General features: G+C 43.2%; 1 protein-coding gene across 10 annotated transcripts in view; it reads right to left on the reverse strand.

Moving 5' to 3' along the window:
• Nucleotides 1-13,915, reverse strand: part of SGMS2 (sphingomyelin synthase 2) — a 113,974-nt gene extending 100,059 nt beyond the window's left edge. For 5 of the 10 annotated variants that reach the window (XR_002174883.3, XR_002174884.3, XM_019927783.3 and 2 more), the window contains exon 1: nucleotides 13,384-13,744. The gene's annotated coding sequence lies outside the window, so the exon portion shown is untranslated. Of the gene's footprint in view, nucleotides 1-12,875; nucleotides 13,112-13,383; nucleotides 13,745-13,809 lie in introns of those variants that run through there. The other 5 variants (XM_019927784.3, XM_073805001.1, XM_019927781.3 and 2 more) reach the window with 3 other exon arrangements.
• Nucleotides 13,916-14,107: the final 192 nt, after the last annotated feature.

Genomic DNA, 14,107 nt, shown 5'->3' on the forward strand with positions numbered 1-14,107 from the left:
TCTCATACTGCACCTGTGTTTTCTTACAGTCTAATCTTATCTATTCCTGGCAGACTGATATTTGATATCAAGTAATGATTTCTCTGATCTAGGTCTTACAGTGGCCTTGCTTCCTAAATTGTCACAATAAGCAACTGAACAAGAACACAAATTAGTAAGCAGCATCATGCATATAAACAGGGCAAGGATAGGGTGAAGGTGGTGACGGATGAACAGGTAGACAGCGAGGTGACACATGAGAGGAAGTAAGTGTGGTGAGGCTCTGGGACTGAGACCAGGGTAGATGCCACACACATCCCACTTATCACAGCTCACCAAGGCATATGAGCAGCCATATTTCCTATAAGCATAATAATAAGAACCTAATAATCTAAATATTTCATTTATAGGCCCAGGCACACCTCCTGGCATTGAAATTCACAAATGTATATTACAGACAACCTTAGAGACGTGTTTCACTGTATCGTTCAGCCAGTTCACTCATTCTAGCAAAAGGCACCAGAACCAGTTTTCTCTGGTGACTCCATGATATAATTCAGTTTATAAAATACAATAAATTATAATAATCATTATAATAATTTATAAAATACAATAATATTTTATATTATTGTATATAGATTATATTATATTATATAGATTATATTATTATTTTATTCAGTTTATAAAATAAAATACAGGGATAGTTCTGAGGATAACCTCAGATTCATGCAGGGTATTGTTCCTTAAGGATAAGGCTGGCCAGAGCTGCACTGCCTGTCAAAGCAGCCACTAGCCCCATGTGGTCACTGAGCACTTGAAGTGTGGCCCATCCAAGCTGACATGCGTAGTTAAGTTCAGAATACACACCAGGTTTCGAAGATTTAGAAAAAAGGTTAAAATGTCAAGAATTTTTATATTGATTATAATCGATAATGATTAAAATCGATAATACTAAATATGGTAACATTTTGATACATTGGTTAAATAAAATATGTTTTTAAATAAAATATGTCCTTAACAAAATGACTCCAAATATCCTATCTCTGTGGTTTTAAGAGTCTCCAATTTTTTTCTACTTCTACACAAGACAGTCTCTTCCCTCTAGAAACTGCTATATGTATATATTACACCATCCAGCTAGTGTTCCACCCATATTTCTTTAAAACTACCAAAAATCTTATATTACCCCTTATTTCATTTCTTAAGCAGGAAAATTCCCAAGATTTTAGTTCTTACACTGGTGCTATTTCTACATTGCACAAAAGGATCCTTAACTGATGCAAGCTGTCTCCAAATAACAATTTAAGATTGTTACTGGAGGATTCCTTAAAAAAACAAAAACCAAAAACTAACCCCGTCCATTATGATAATTCTTGCTATTTTTTATTTCCATAATTGACACATTGATTCCAAGATATCGTCTACTCTGGGGTCTATAACCCTCTAGGTACTTACTACAGATGACCCAATGAATGATACCACCTTTTATTTGTTTAATTTATTACAATTTGAAAAGCCATTGTATAGAAGTGCTCTTGCTCTCAAAGAATTCATAATAACATTGCTAGGCAAGCACAGCAAGAAAAAGATTTTTAAAATGTAAAGGGAACCTGACCTCACATCTGTCAGAATGACTATCATCAAAAAGACCACAAATGGGCTTCCCTGGTGGCGCAGTGGCTGAGAGTCCGCCTGCCAATGCAGGGGACACGGGTTCGAGCCCTGGTCCGGGAGGATCCCACATGCCGTGGAGCGGCTGGGCCCGTGAGCCATGGCCGCTGAGCCTGCACGTCCGGAGCCTGTGCTCCGCAATGGGAGAAGCCACAGCAGTGAGAGGCCCGCGTACCGCAAAAAGAAAAAAAAAAAAAGACCACAAATGTTGGTGAGGATGTGGAGAAAAGGGAACCCTTGGACACTGTTGGTGGGAATGTAGACTGGTGCAGCCACTGTGGAAAACAGTACGGAGGTTCCTCAAAAACCTAAAAATAGAACTACCATATGATCCAGCAATCCCACTCCTGGGTATATATCTGAAAATGAAAACACTAATTCGAAAAGATACAGGCACCCCAATGTTCATAGCAGCATTATTTACAATGGCCAAAATATGGAAGCAACCTAAGTGCCCATCAATAAACAAGTGGGTAAAGAAGATGTGAGACACATATACATACAATGGAATACTACTCAGCCATAAAGAAGAATAAAATTTTGCCATTTGCAACAACATGGATGGACCTGGAGGATATATGATGCTTAGTGAAATAAGTTGGACAGAGAAAGACTAATACTGTATGTTATTACTTATATGTGGAATCTAAAAGATAAAACAAACTAGCAAATATAACAAAAAAGAAACAGACTCACAGATATAGAGAACAAACTAGTGGTTACCAGTGGGGAGAGAGGAAGGGGGAAGGGGCAAGATAGCTGTAGGGGATTAAGAGGTACAAACTATTATATATAAAATAAATAAGCTACAAGGATATGTTGTACAGCACAGGGAACACAGCCAATATCTTATAATAACTATAAATGGAGTATAATCTATAAAAATTTTGAATCACTACTATGTCATACACCTGAAACTAATATAATATTGTAAATCAACTATACCTCAATAAAAAATAAATAAATAAAAATAAAATAAAGAGAATCTGGAGTCAAAACTCAAGGGATAATGCCACAACCATCACCACCATCGCATGTGGACCATCATCTTACCCCAAACAAATGCAAGGCTGTAAGGACGGCCACATTTCTGTTAGGCAACTCTGATGAAAGGCCCGGGAGGCTCCACTTGCTCTGGAATCAATAAGACTTCTCTTTTTTTGCTAACATCTTGATACTGTCCTTTAAAATAGACAGCATACATCTGTACACAAATGTATAGAATGATAAAAAGTTAACTCCCTCTGCCCCAAAGTGGTTCAGTTTATATGCAAAATAAAACAGCCCCCCCTCAAATGTAAATACTTGCTATACTTGACGTGTGCATACGATAAATCACGAGATGAAGCAGCTCTTTCACAGGGCTGGCATAAAGGAACAAATCAAAGCACTGATTGTTCTAGAAATTCTCTGTATTAGTTTCCTGTTGCAGCTGTATAAGTGACTATAAAGTTAATGGATTAAAACGACACAAATTTCTTCTCTCACACTTCTAGAAATCAGAAGTCCAAAAGGGGACTCAGTGGGTTAACACTGAAATGTCAGCCGGGCTGTGCTCCTTTCTGGAGGCCCGGGGGAGAATCCATTTCCCAGCCTTTCCCGGCTTCTTAGAGATCGTGTGCATTCCTTGGCTCGTGGCCCCCTTCCATCTTAAGCCGGCAATGGCCATTGGAAGTTTTCCTAAAGGTGCCAACTCTCTGATTCTGACTCTTCTCTTTCACTTTTCCACTTATAAGGACCCTTGTGATTACATTGGGTCTACCCAGATCACCCAGGATACTCTCCGTATCTTAAGTCAGCTGATTAGCAACCTTAATCCCTCCTTGCCAGGTAACATAACAGGTTCATAGTTCCTGGGGATTAGGATGTGGACATCTTTGGGGCACCATTATTCTGCCTACGACCATCTCCAAGAGTAACTAGAAAACATTCAAAGAAACCTCACATATGCAAGCTAGTCTCCTCCAATAAGGATTTTTAAATATTTTAATTTACAATGGGTGAAAGCCCTAAAACTTAAAAAAATAAGTAACATTAAAGCAGCAGGAGGACTTCCCTGGTGGTGCAGTGGTTAAGAATCTGCCTGCTAAGGCAGGGGACACGGGTTCGATCCCAGGTCTGGGAAAATCCCACCTGCCACGGAGCAACTAAGCCCGTGCGCCACAACTACTCAGCCTGTGCTGTAGAGCCTGTGAGCCACAACTACCAAGCCCATTTGCCACAACTACTGAAGTCCGCGCACCTTAGAGCCCGTGCTCCACAGCAAGAGAAGCCACTGCAATGAGAAGCCCGCGCACCACAACGAAGAGTAGCCCCCGCTCGCCGCAACTAGAGAAAGCCCGTGCACGGCAATGAAGACCCAACGCAGCCATAAATAAATAAATAATTTTTTTAAAAAATTGAGAACTCAAAAAATATGTTTAACAAAAAAAAAGCAGCAGGAAGAGGTTGCAGCTGAGTGTGCTGATCAGGGGACTGGGAGAATGAATGCACGGCTCCTTTCCCGGACACACCACCAGGCCTGACTGAGCACTCACAGGCTTTCTGAGAGAAATGTTTGACAATACTGTATCATCAATACATTTCAACAGCAACACTGAAATATATGACCTAGCTGTAGTCCTCCACACGGTAAATCATAAGGAGGTGATAGCATGTGTGGACGGGTGTGATGTTGCCTTTGCTAAAACTGCATGTGCAAGGATAAAATGAGGCCCAAGGTGTGAGATACATGCTAGATTCTACAAACCACAGTGCCTCATACTAGCTGTGTGACCTTAGGCAAGTGACTTAACTTCTCTGTGTCTCAAAAGAGGAGTCTTAAAATGGGGATAATGATATCTGTCTCAGAGTGTTTAAGGAGGAAGAGATGAGAATAAGAGTTCTACGTGCTCAGAACAAACCCTGGCGTAGAGTGAATGCTTCAAGTATTTGGAAAATAAAATTGTAAATGTTCCTGCTTTGCTGCTTATAACTTGCCAACCAAACTATACACCAAGGGAGTGCACCTCTCAGCACTAGCTAACCCATCACAGAGGATATGATATTATATATATACACACATAAATATTGATTTAACAGAAACAATGCCCTTTGTTGCTACTAAAGTTTGGTAGCAACTACTGGGGCAGTAATAACTGGATGGTTAAATAACTTGCAGATCAAATGCAAATCTCACAAAACAGTAGCGGCTGTGTTAGATAGACCGTCTCAGGGCCTCCTAAAGAAAGATGTAGAGCATACTGTCCGGGGAGGACAGTAGGGTCTGTGATTCTTAATGGCCCCGCATTTTCTGGGACAGTGGTGCTCATGGTACAATACTCCGCAGAAGGCTGAGCTTTGTGAGGGACAGTGGCAGTTATGCTTACCAGCGCTACCAGCATCTGCTGAGAGGGCTGGCATATTGTGATGGCAGCTTTGAAAGCTTTTCAGCATTCACAGCTGATGTTATATACTTCTTACGAAAGTTCTTGAATTCAATGGCAGTGGACGACCAATTTTAATAATTTTATTTTAACCCTGAAGGAAGGGAGGAGGAGAGAGGGATAGGACCCAGATCCTACCAATGCAGGCGAGATATCACAAATGGCTATTAGGTTACAAGAAAAATACACTACCTTCATGAGAAATAACGAGAAACAATTTGATTTGGGGGACAACAGGAATGAACCCTTTGTTTGAAAAGTTAGAAGTGTACTCTATATGCAAAAAGTAATAGCTGAGGGCTTCCCTGGTGGCTCAGTGGTTAAGAACCCGCCTCCCAATGCAGGGGACACGGGTTCGAGCCCTGGTCCGGGAAGATCCCACATGCCACGGAGCAACTAAGCCCGTGCGCCACAACTTCTGAGCCTGTGCTCTAGAGCCCACAAGCCACAACTACTGAGCCCATGTGCCGCAACTACTGAAACCCGCGCACCTAGAGCCCTGCTCCACAGCAAGAGAAGCCACCACAATGAGAAGCCCGCGCACCGCAATGAAGAGTAGCCCCCGCTCGCCACAACTAGAGAAAGCCCGCGCTCAGCATAAGACCCAATGCAACCAAAAATAAATAATTAATAAATAAATATTTTTTAAAAAGTAATAGCTGAGCCACCAAATATTAACTATGAACCAAGCATTATCATCAGTGTTTTACACATTTAAAGTAATATAATCCATTATCACCTTAGGAAGTAAAAACTATCTTATTGCCATTTCACAGCCAGGAAATGGAGGTTCATCAGAGGAAGTTGCTCAGGTCACCTAGTGGTGAGGGATGTTGCTGGGACTTAAGTCCAAGTGTGGCCCGAGTAAGCCTATGGGCCTTTGTCTCTCTGGCATTACTTCATGGCCTGAAGCAGCACAGACCAGAGAAGCATTCCAGGAGATGGGTGGTAGACATACAATCCCATATCAAAATATGTCCCCCCCCAAAACCTGCTGTATCTCCAAAGCTAGCGGAGAGATTACAGAAAGCCTAGGGGATACTGGGCAGTGCGTGGGCAAGAGAGTCGGCTGCCCCTGGCTTCAAAACCCTGCTCTTCTTCTCACCAGCTCTGCAGCCTTGAGTATGTTAACCTTTCTAAATTGTTTCCCTACTTCCACAGTGGAGATAACACAATTTCTATTTTGCAGGGCTGTCTGAAGATAGAGAATTTGATTTAATCTCCTCTAGAACCTATCTCAGAGTATCTACCATTATCTAACCATCGCTATTTTACTGCGCTATCTGTGTTTGGTGAAGCTTGGAGAACTGACTCAAGCGTTTGGCAGCTCTCTGTTTTAAAGGCTTAGCTTCATTTTCAACTCCTGCTGCCAGTCTTTTCCTGAGAGGTCTTCACTTCTCACTGGAAGTGGGCTGCTATCTAGAGGTGTCCCTCCTTGGCATACCAATTAGCTAAGTGATCCCTAATCCAAAACCACTTTAACCCTTTTCCCTACTCCCTAAATGAAAACTCGTTCCTTCACATTTTCTCTAGTTAGATCAGACTACCTACTTAAAGTACTCCCAGGTAAGGAAGAGTATCCTGAACCCATCTGGGTGGGGTGCATGTTAAGAGGGGCTTCCCAGGACGATTCTCACCAACAGAGCAGGGAAGAGAGGCCCGGAACATGCATTTTCACCCCTGGCAGGCCAGACCCTACAGGATCACAGGTGACCCCAGTTTCAACAGCAGGAGCCAATTCCCAGCAAGCCTTGGGATTAGGTACTACCTTCCAAGGGACACAGAGTCTGCCTTTGGCACATCTGCATCTTTCTACAGTTGTTTCCCCACCTCCAGGGCTACTCCTCCCTTCAGTCCCTCCCATTTGTGGAAAAGCTTTTCAGAAGTTTAACTCTTATCACGTATTTTGCATTTATAATCATCTTAATTGAAAAGAGGTCATTAAATTCCCAAGGTAGGGGACTTCCCTGGGCCAGCAGTCAAGAGCTTCCACTGCAGGGGGCGGGTTCGATCCCTGGTCAGGGAACTAAGGTCCCGCATGCTGCGTGGTGTGGCCAAAAATAAAATAAATTCCAGAGGTGGATACTCATCCCCTAGTTTTCCATAAATATGATGCCTCCAGGTCCACAGTTTCAACTGGATAGCAATTTGCCCTTATACAGGTACTCATCGAGCACTTTCTCGGTGTAGGCAAGTCCTGCCCGGTAAACTCAGAGTTAAGGATGCCCTAAGGTGAGAATTTCAGCTCAATGTCTCAATTTTGCCTGAGGCCAGCCCTAACACTTGGGTATTTCTCTTTCCACAGTCAAATGTATCACCCTAAATGAAGCTCAGCACAGCTACTACCAGGCGGAGAAATGACACTTACCTGAAGGTCCCTTCCAGAGTCTTTCACTTCATCTGACTTTTAGTAGCTAGCTGTCTTTTCTGACAACTGTGGCTTCAAAATTATCTTTCATCTCCTTTTATTCCCTCCTCTTTAACAATTTTAGTATGTGGTTTTATTCTTTTTAAATAGTACAAGGGGTTTACTGGGAGAAAAGATGTAAATATAAGACAAACACTCAATCCAGTTAATGCTGCTTTTTAAAAAAAGATCTAAGAACGTGCACAAGTTTGTTTGAAAGTTTTAAGTGACACTATCAATCTAAAGACACAAAATTGTAAGGCTGAATTTTAAACTGTAAGCAAATCATCAAATTAGGGTTTGACAGTAGGGAAAACCAATCAGCAAATAACTGATTAGCCTATTTATACTACAATTTTATTAACTGTTTTTTAAATTCTGCTTTGAATTAAAAGTCATTGTTAGGAATTAACAAATTGAACTTATCTGGGTTTCTGTATGAAGAGGCTGAATTGAACACTACTCATATTCCAACATCCTTTATCAAAACCATGAGGATAAAATAACTAGCATTGGATAGGAAATATAAACCCAAAGCAAAATTAAAAGTTTGACTTGGGACTTCCCTGGTGGTCCGGTGGTTAAGAATCCGCCTTCCAATGCAGGGGACGTGGGTTCGATCCCTTGTGGGGGAACTAAGATCCCACATGCCTTGGGGCAACTAAACCCATGTGCCGCAACTACTGAGCTCGCGCACCACAACTACTGAGCTTGTGCACCACAACTAGACAGTAGCCTGTGTGCTGAGACTAAGATCCGATGTAGCCAAAAAATAATAATAATAAAAATAAAAGTTTGACTCAGGGTAGCAAAGAGGGTATGATATTATAATAAAACTTGAGAAATGTTTAAATGAAGAAATGCTTTATACCTATAATGAAAACTAGCTAATGGATATTTCTTGCACTTTCATTCATTAAATCAACCGGAAAATGTCTTAGCAGTGATACACTTCTCAAGAGATCAAACAACAAATTTCTAAGATATTTTTATTTTATTATTTTATTTTTTTGCGGTACGCGGGCCTCTTACTGTTGTGGCCTCTCCCGTTGCGGAGCACAGGCTCCGGACGCGCAGGCTCAGCGGCCATGGCTCACGGGCCCAGCCACTCTGCGTCATGTGGGATCCTCCCGGACCGGGGCACGAACCCGTGTCCCCTGCATCGGCAGGCAGACTCTCAACCACTGCGCCACCAGGGAAGCCCTCTAAGATTTTTTTAAAAGGTGATCAGTTTAAAAGCGATGAGCTTATTCTAAACCTGATGATACATCTGCTGTATATGTAATATCTGCAAAATGCAACCTGTCTATCCTACTGGGTACCAAGGAGGCAAATTGTAGAAGTAGAATTTCTTTTCTGAGATACATACACCCCTATGTTCACAGCAGCACTATTTACAATAGCCAAGACATGGAAACAACCTAAATGTCCTTCAGCAGAGGAATGGATAAAGAAGATGTGGTACATATTTTCAATAGACTTACTCAGCCATAAAGAAAGAATGAAATAATGCCATTTGCAGCAACATGGATGAACCTAGCGATCATACTAAGCGAAGTAAGTCAGAAAGAGAGACAAACACTTATACGTGGAATCTAAAATACAACACAAGTGAACATACCTATGAAACAGAAACAGACTCACAGACATAGAGAACAGACTTGTGGTTGCCAAGGGGGAGGGAAGGTTTGGGAGTTTGGGATTAGCAGATGCGAACTATTATATACAGGATGGATAGACAACAAAGTCCTACTGTATAGCACAGGAAACTATATTCAATATCCTGTGATAAACCATAATGGAAAACAATATGAAAAAGAATATATACGTATAACTGAGTCACTTTGCTGTACAGCAGAAATTAACACAACACTGTAAATCAACTATACTTCAATAAAATTTTTTTTTAAAATTTCTTTTCTGCCTGGCAAAATCAGCACTGCTCCATTCTGCTATATTTCCCCATAAAAGAAGTTCAGCTTTATGTCTAATAACAATAATACAAACACAAATAGTTGTTAAGAAAGGCTCTGTGTTCCGTTTTCATCATAAATCCCTTGCGTAATGAGCTGCTGACTTATTGTGCCCCTCCATAGAGAATGCTGATCCTATTGCTGAAATCTTATGAGAAACACTAAAGGAACAGAAATTATAACAAATCTGAAAGAGAAAGGAGAAAGTTTCTAATTCTGAATATGGTGAAAAAAAAGGCAGATAAATTAAAGATCATAATTCACTTTTTAAAATGACTAAAATCATCATGGATTGCACACATATATAGTTAGAAGGATACTTATTGCAGAGTTGCTTAAAATAGTGAAAACTGAAAACAAACTAACTGTCCAACGATAAAGGATTGGTTAAGTTGAGATGCAGCCATTCAGTAGAAAACTATAAAAGACGCTGTTTAAGCATATTTTAGTGATATAGAGGCATCCATATTTGGGTGACAAAAAAAAGTTAGAAAACAGTACGTAGAGAACAAACCCGGTTTTGTAGAGAATAATTTTCTAGCTGTGTAACTTCAGGAAAGTTCCTTAATTTCCTTAAAGCAGTTTTTTTCCTCCATAATTGTACCTACCTTATAGGTTAGAGTGAGGATAACATGAGATTCTCAGTATAAAGTAACTGGCATACAGCACTTACCACAGTAAATGCTATACATGTTAGCTCTCGATGTTGTATGTTCATAGCGGTGAGAAAGCATTTGAGGATATAACACTAAGTGATTTTCTGGGTGGCGGCTGATTTGTTTACCTTGTACTTTTAAACCTATACAAGTAAGAAACTGAAATATTACACTATTCACATACAGTGATTATTCTCTTAAAAATCTACGATGGTGCTTTCTTTGCTCACAGTAAATAAATCTTGGCTGAACTGACTTCACCCTTCAGATTTCATTTAAACAAGTTTGCTCTGATATGGTTAAAATTAGTTGACTTGGGACTTCGCAGGCAGTCCAGTGGTTAAGGCTTCACCTTCCAATGCAGGGGTTGCAGGTTCGATCCCTGGTAGGGGAGCTAAGATCCCACATGCCTCTCGGCCAAAAAACCAAAACATAAAACAGAAGCAATATTGTAACAAATTCAATAAAGACTTTTACAAAATGGTCACATCAAAAAAAAAAAAGGACTTCCCTGGTGGCACAGTAGTTAAGAATCCGCCTACCAATGCAGGGGACACAGGTTCAAGCCCTTGTCTGGGAAGATCCCACATGCCGCGGAGCAACTAAGCCTGTGAGCCACAACTACCAAAGCCCACGTGCTTAGAGCCCGTGCTCCACAACAAGAGAAGCTACCGCAGTGGGAAGCCCACGTACCACAACGAGGAGTAGCCCCCGCTCGCCACAACTAGAGAAAGCCCACACGCAGCAATGAAGACCCAACACAGCCAAAAATTAAAATAAAATAAAATAAATTTATTTTAAAAATACTTGACTTGGGCTTCCCTGGTGGCGCAGTGGTTGAGAGTCCGCCTGCCGATGCAGGGGACACAGGTTTGTGCCCCGGTCCGGGAAGATCCCACATGCCGCGGAGCGGCTGGGCCCGTGAGCCATGGCCGCTGAGCCTGCGCATCTGGAGCCTGTGCTCCGCAACAGGAGAGGCCACAACAGTGAGAGGCCTGCGTACCGCAAAAAAAAAAACTTGACTTAAGGGCTAAATTTGTCTATATAATACTGTTACTGGGTAAAGCAAGGCATACGTGCATGGTTCAGGCATACGTGCATGGTTCAGCCTCAAAACTTATGAGACCCAGTTCACTAGAAAGCCAGTAGATCTCAAATTATCAGTGGGAGGCAGCCTATCATAGCCTAATCATTTCTGGTTTCCTCCCAAGTCCCTTCCTCTCTCCTTTTTGACTCTTTTCCTCTCCATAATCAAAGGCTAGGGGCTCTTTCTACCAGTCTTTAGGCCAGTTACAGTGCCTCCTTCACGTTAGCATTGCTAGTACCTAGCACAGTGGCTGGAATATAGTAGCCGCTCACTAAACATTCACCAACTGAATAAATATCTGATAGTAGTAGTTCACAATGGAGGCTTCAAATCCCTCATAAGGGAATTAGATAAAGGTGGATAGGCTACTCTTATCTGAAACTGTCTAGAATTCTCGGTAATTCTTCCTTAAGAAAAGAAAACAAACAACATCTCACTTCAACGTATCACTTCTTTAAAAGTTCTCATTTGTATTCCATTGTCTATTTTAACAGAGGTAAGATTATTTCTATGTTTTTCCCTATATTTTGTTTAAAGTCCCACAAGAATTCCAGAGAGTTTAATTGCTCAGAGAAACACAGCCAGTAAGTTACCACCCAGATAGCCTTAGGTCTTCTGGATTCTGATGCCCAAGATCTCTGCATCACACTGTGGAAAAAAACATTCCCTGTAACCTTTGACCCTAAAAGTTGTTGCAGATATAAGGTAAGAACAAATGTTTTCAGTAACACCTGAGCAAATGCTCCCTATCTCTCCAACTGTCTCCTAGGGGTTTTTATAAGATTCCGTGAAAACCCAAAGGTGTCCAAGTGTTTCCCTCCACGTTCAAAAGTCAACCAGCTTCACTGAAAAATGAAACTAGAGAAACCAAATTAAACATTAACTCGTTAAAAAAAACACTTCAACCAGAAGACTACTGTGAAGTAAGGTCAGCAGCAAACCAAGGAAAGGGCTACAATTTTGTCCTGCGTATTTTTTTAAAAGGCAAAAAAACAAGTTAAGGGTAAAGTTAGAGAGTTATCCACACATCCTTTCTTCCTCCAAATTCCATTTGTCACTTTCAGCCACTGCTCTGACTCTGTTTAGTGAATGGCAGTTCCCCTGGTATGGGGTGGGAACCCGAACTCTTTCAGGTATCCACACAGAAGCGTTGAACTTACTTCACACTCTGAGGAACTTGCCAAAGGATTTCACACCCTAAACCTCAACCCACCAGGTTTGTAAGTAGGAAATCCTGTGGAAATTAATTGGTGATTATCTAAGCCAGCTGGAACACACTATTTATATATAAACAGTTAAAATTTGTTGAGGTCTGCTTTGTGGCAGACATTATGATAGGTCTTCTGAGGTTTAACTCTCATTATTATCCTCTGAAGTTGTTACAGTCCCATTTTACTAGTTCAGAGTGTTTAATGCGACTGAGAACCCACCATTAACAGATGTGACTAGGATTGAAACCAAGGATTTGGAAAGTTAAGTTCAAAATCCACGCCCACCTAGAGGCACTAAACAATTGAATCTCTTCAAAAATTTAACATACGTGTCAAAACGATCCTAAGGTCGTATTAGAGCAAGCAAGATGAAATAGAAGAATGGCAGAGACTGATACATAAAAATTACAGGACATAACGTTTGAGTTGTTTAAAGACGTAGCCGCGGGCTATTAACCATCCATACCTCAGAGAAGTAGACGGGTCCAGTCGCACCTATCTGCGCTGAAACACCAAGCCTCCCTTTCCTTAAGGGTAGTAGCTTTGGAATGCCAAACGTGGAAACGTTTCAGTGTGGGCAGCCCAGAGCTGGGTTCTTACCGTTCACACATCATCAGTAAGTGCCTCTCAAAAAAGCTTAAAGACAGTCCCTCCTCCACCTCCTTTGAACTAAAGTCCTGACCTCCAGAGTGGCTCAGGACAATCTATGGTTCAGTCTGTGTCCTTTCAACGTCAGGACCGAGTGACCCGCAGTGGTTGCAAATGAATGAGATGAATGCTCAGAGCGTGGAGACGAAGCCACACGTCCATCCTCTCTATCAGGCAAAATCAGGGAAGGATGCCTTGGGGCGGGGCGCGTGGGAGCCGAATTAGAGCCACGTCCGCGTTCGCAGTCCACCATGCCCCCCCCGCGCTGCGCCCGCCGCACGGCTTTCCAGCCCATCCTCCTCCCCGGCCCCTCCGGCGCTCCTTACCCGCTCTCACCTGGGGCTCCAGATCTTCCCGGCCGGACGCACCAGCTCCCGGGCCCGGGATCTGCTAGCGGACGGAGCCCGCTGCCGCAGCCGCAGCCGCCCCCGGCCGAAGCCGCTGTAAAGTTTGCTCGGGGTCTCGCCCTCTCCTGCCTCGGCCCTGCCAGGGAAGCACCTCCCGGGTCTCTCCCGCGGCTGCCGCTTCCGAGGCCGCTCTCGGCGGCGCTGCAGCACCGGCCGGGCTCTGGCTGCCGAGGACGGCTCCTTGCGCGCGGAGGGCGGGGTCTCCCCGCTCAGCCCGCGCCGCGGCGCTCGGTGTTTACCGCGGCCCCGCGGCCCGCTCTCCCCGCCCGCCGCCCTGCGCGCTCCTGACATCATTCATTCTCTCACACCCTTGCCCGCCCACTCCGTTTCCAAACAGTGACTCACCCGGCGGCGCCCGCTCCCGCTGCTGTGGCTCTCCAGGCGCAGAGCGGATCTCGAAAAACCGGTGCGACTTCTTGAGAAGTGAACCCTCAGCCGCGGCTCTCTGCTTCCAGCCGTTAAAGGTGCAGGGAAGGAGGGGCTTGGCAGGCGGGGCAGATTGGCTCAGCGGGGAAAGGCTGGAGCGGACCTCCCTGAGCGGTGACAGAGAACAATCTGGGAAAGTTCTTTGGGTGCCACTCCCTGCAACTTTCAAGGGTGGGGCCGGGAAGAGATCCCCCCACCCCCGCACGTTGCCTTTCTC

Source organism: Tursiops truncatus, chromosome 5, assembly GCF_011762595.2.
Source record: "Tursiops truncatus isolate mTurTru1 chromosome 5, mTurTru1.mat.Y, whole genome shotgun sequence".
Classification (NCBI taxonomy): domain Eukaryota; kingdom Metazoa; phylum Chordata; class Mammalia; order Artiodactyla; family Delphinidae; genus Tursiops; species Tursiops truncatus.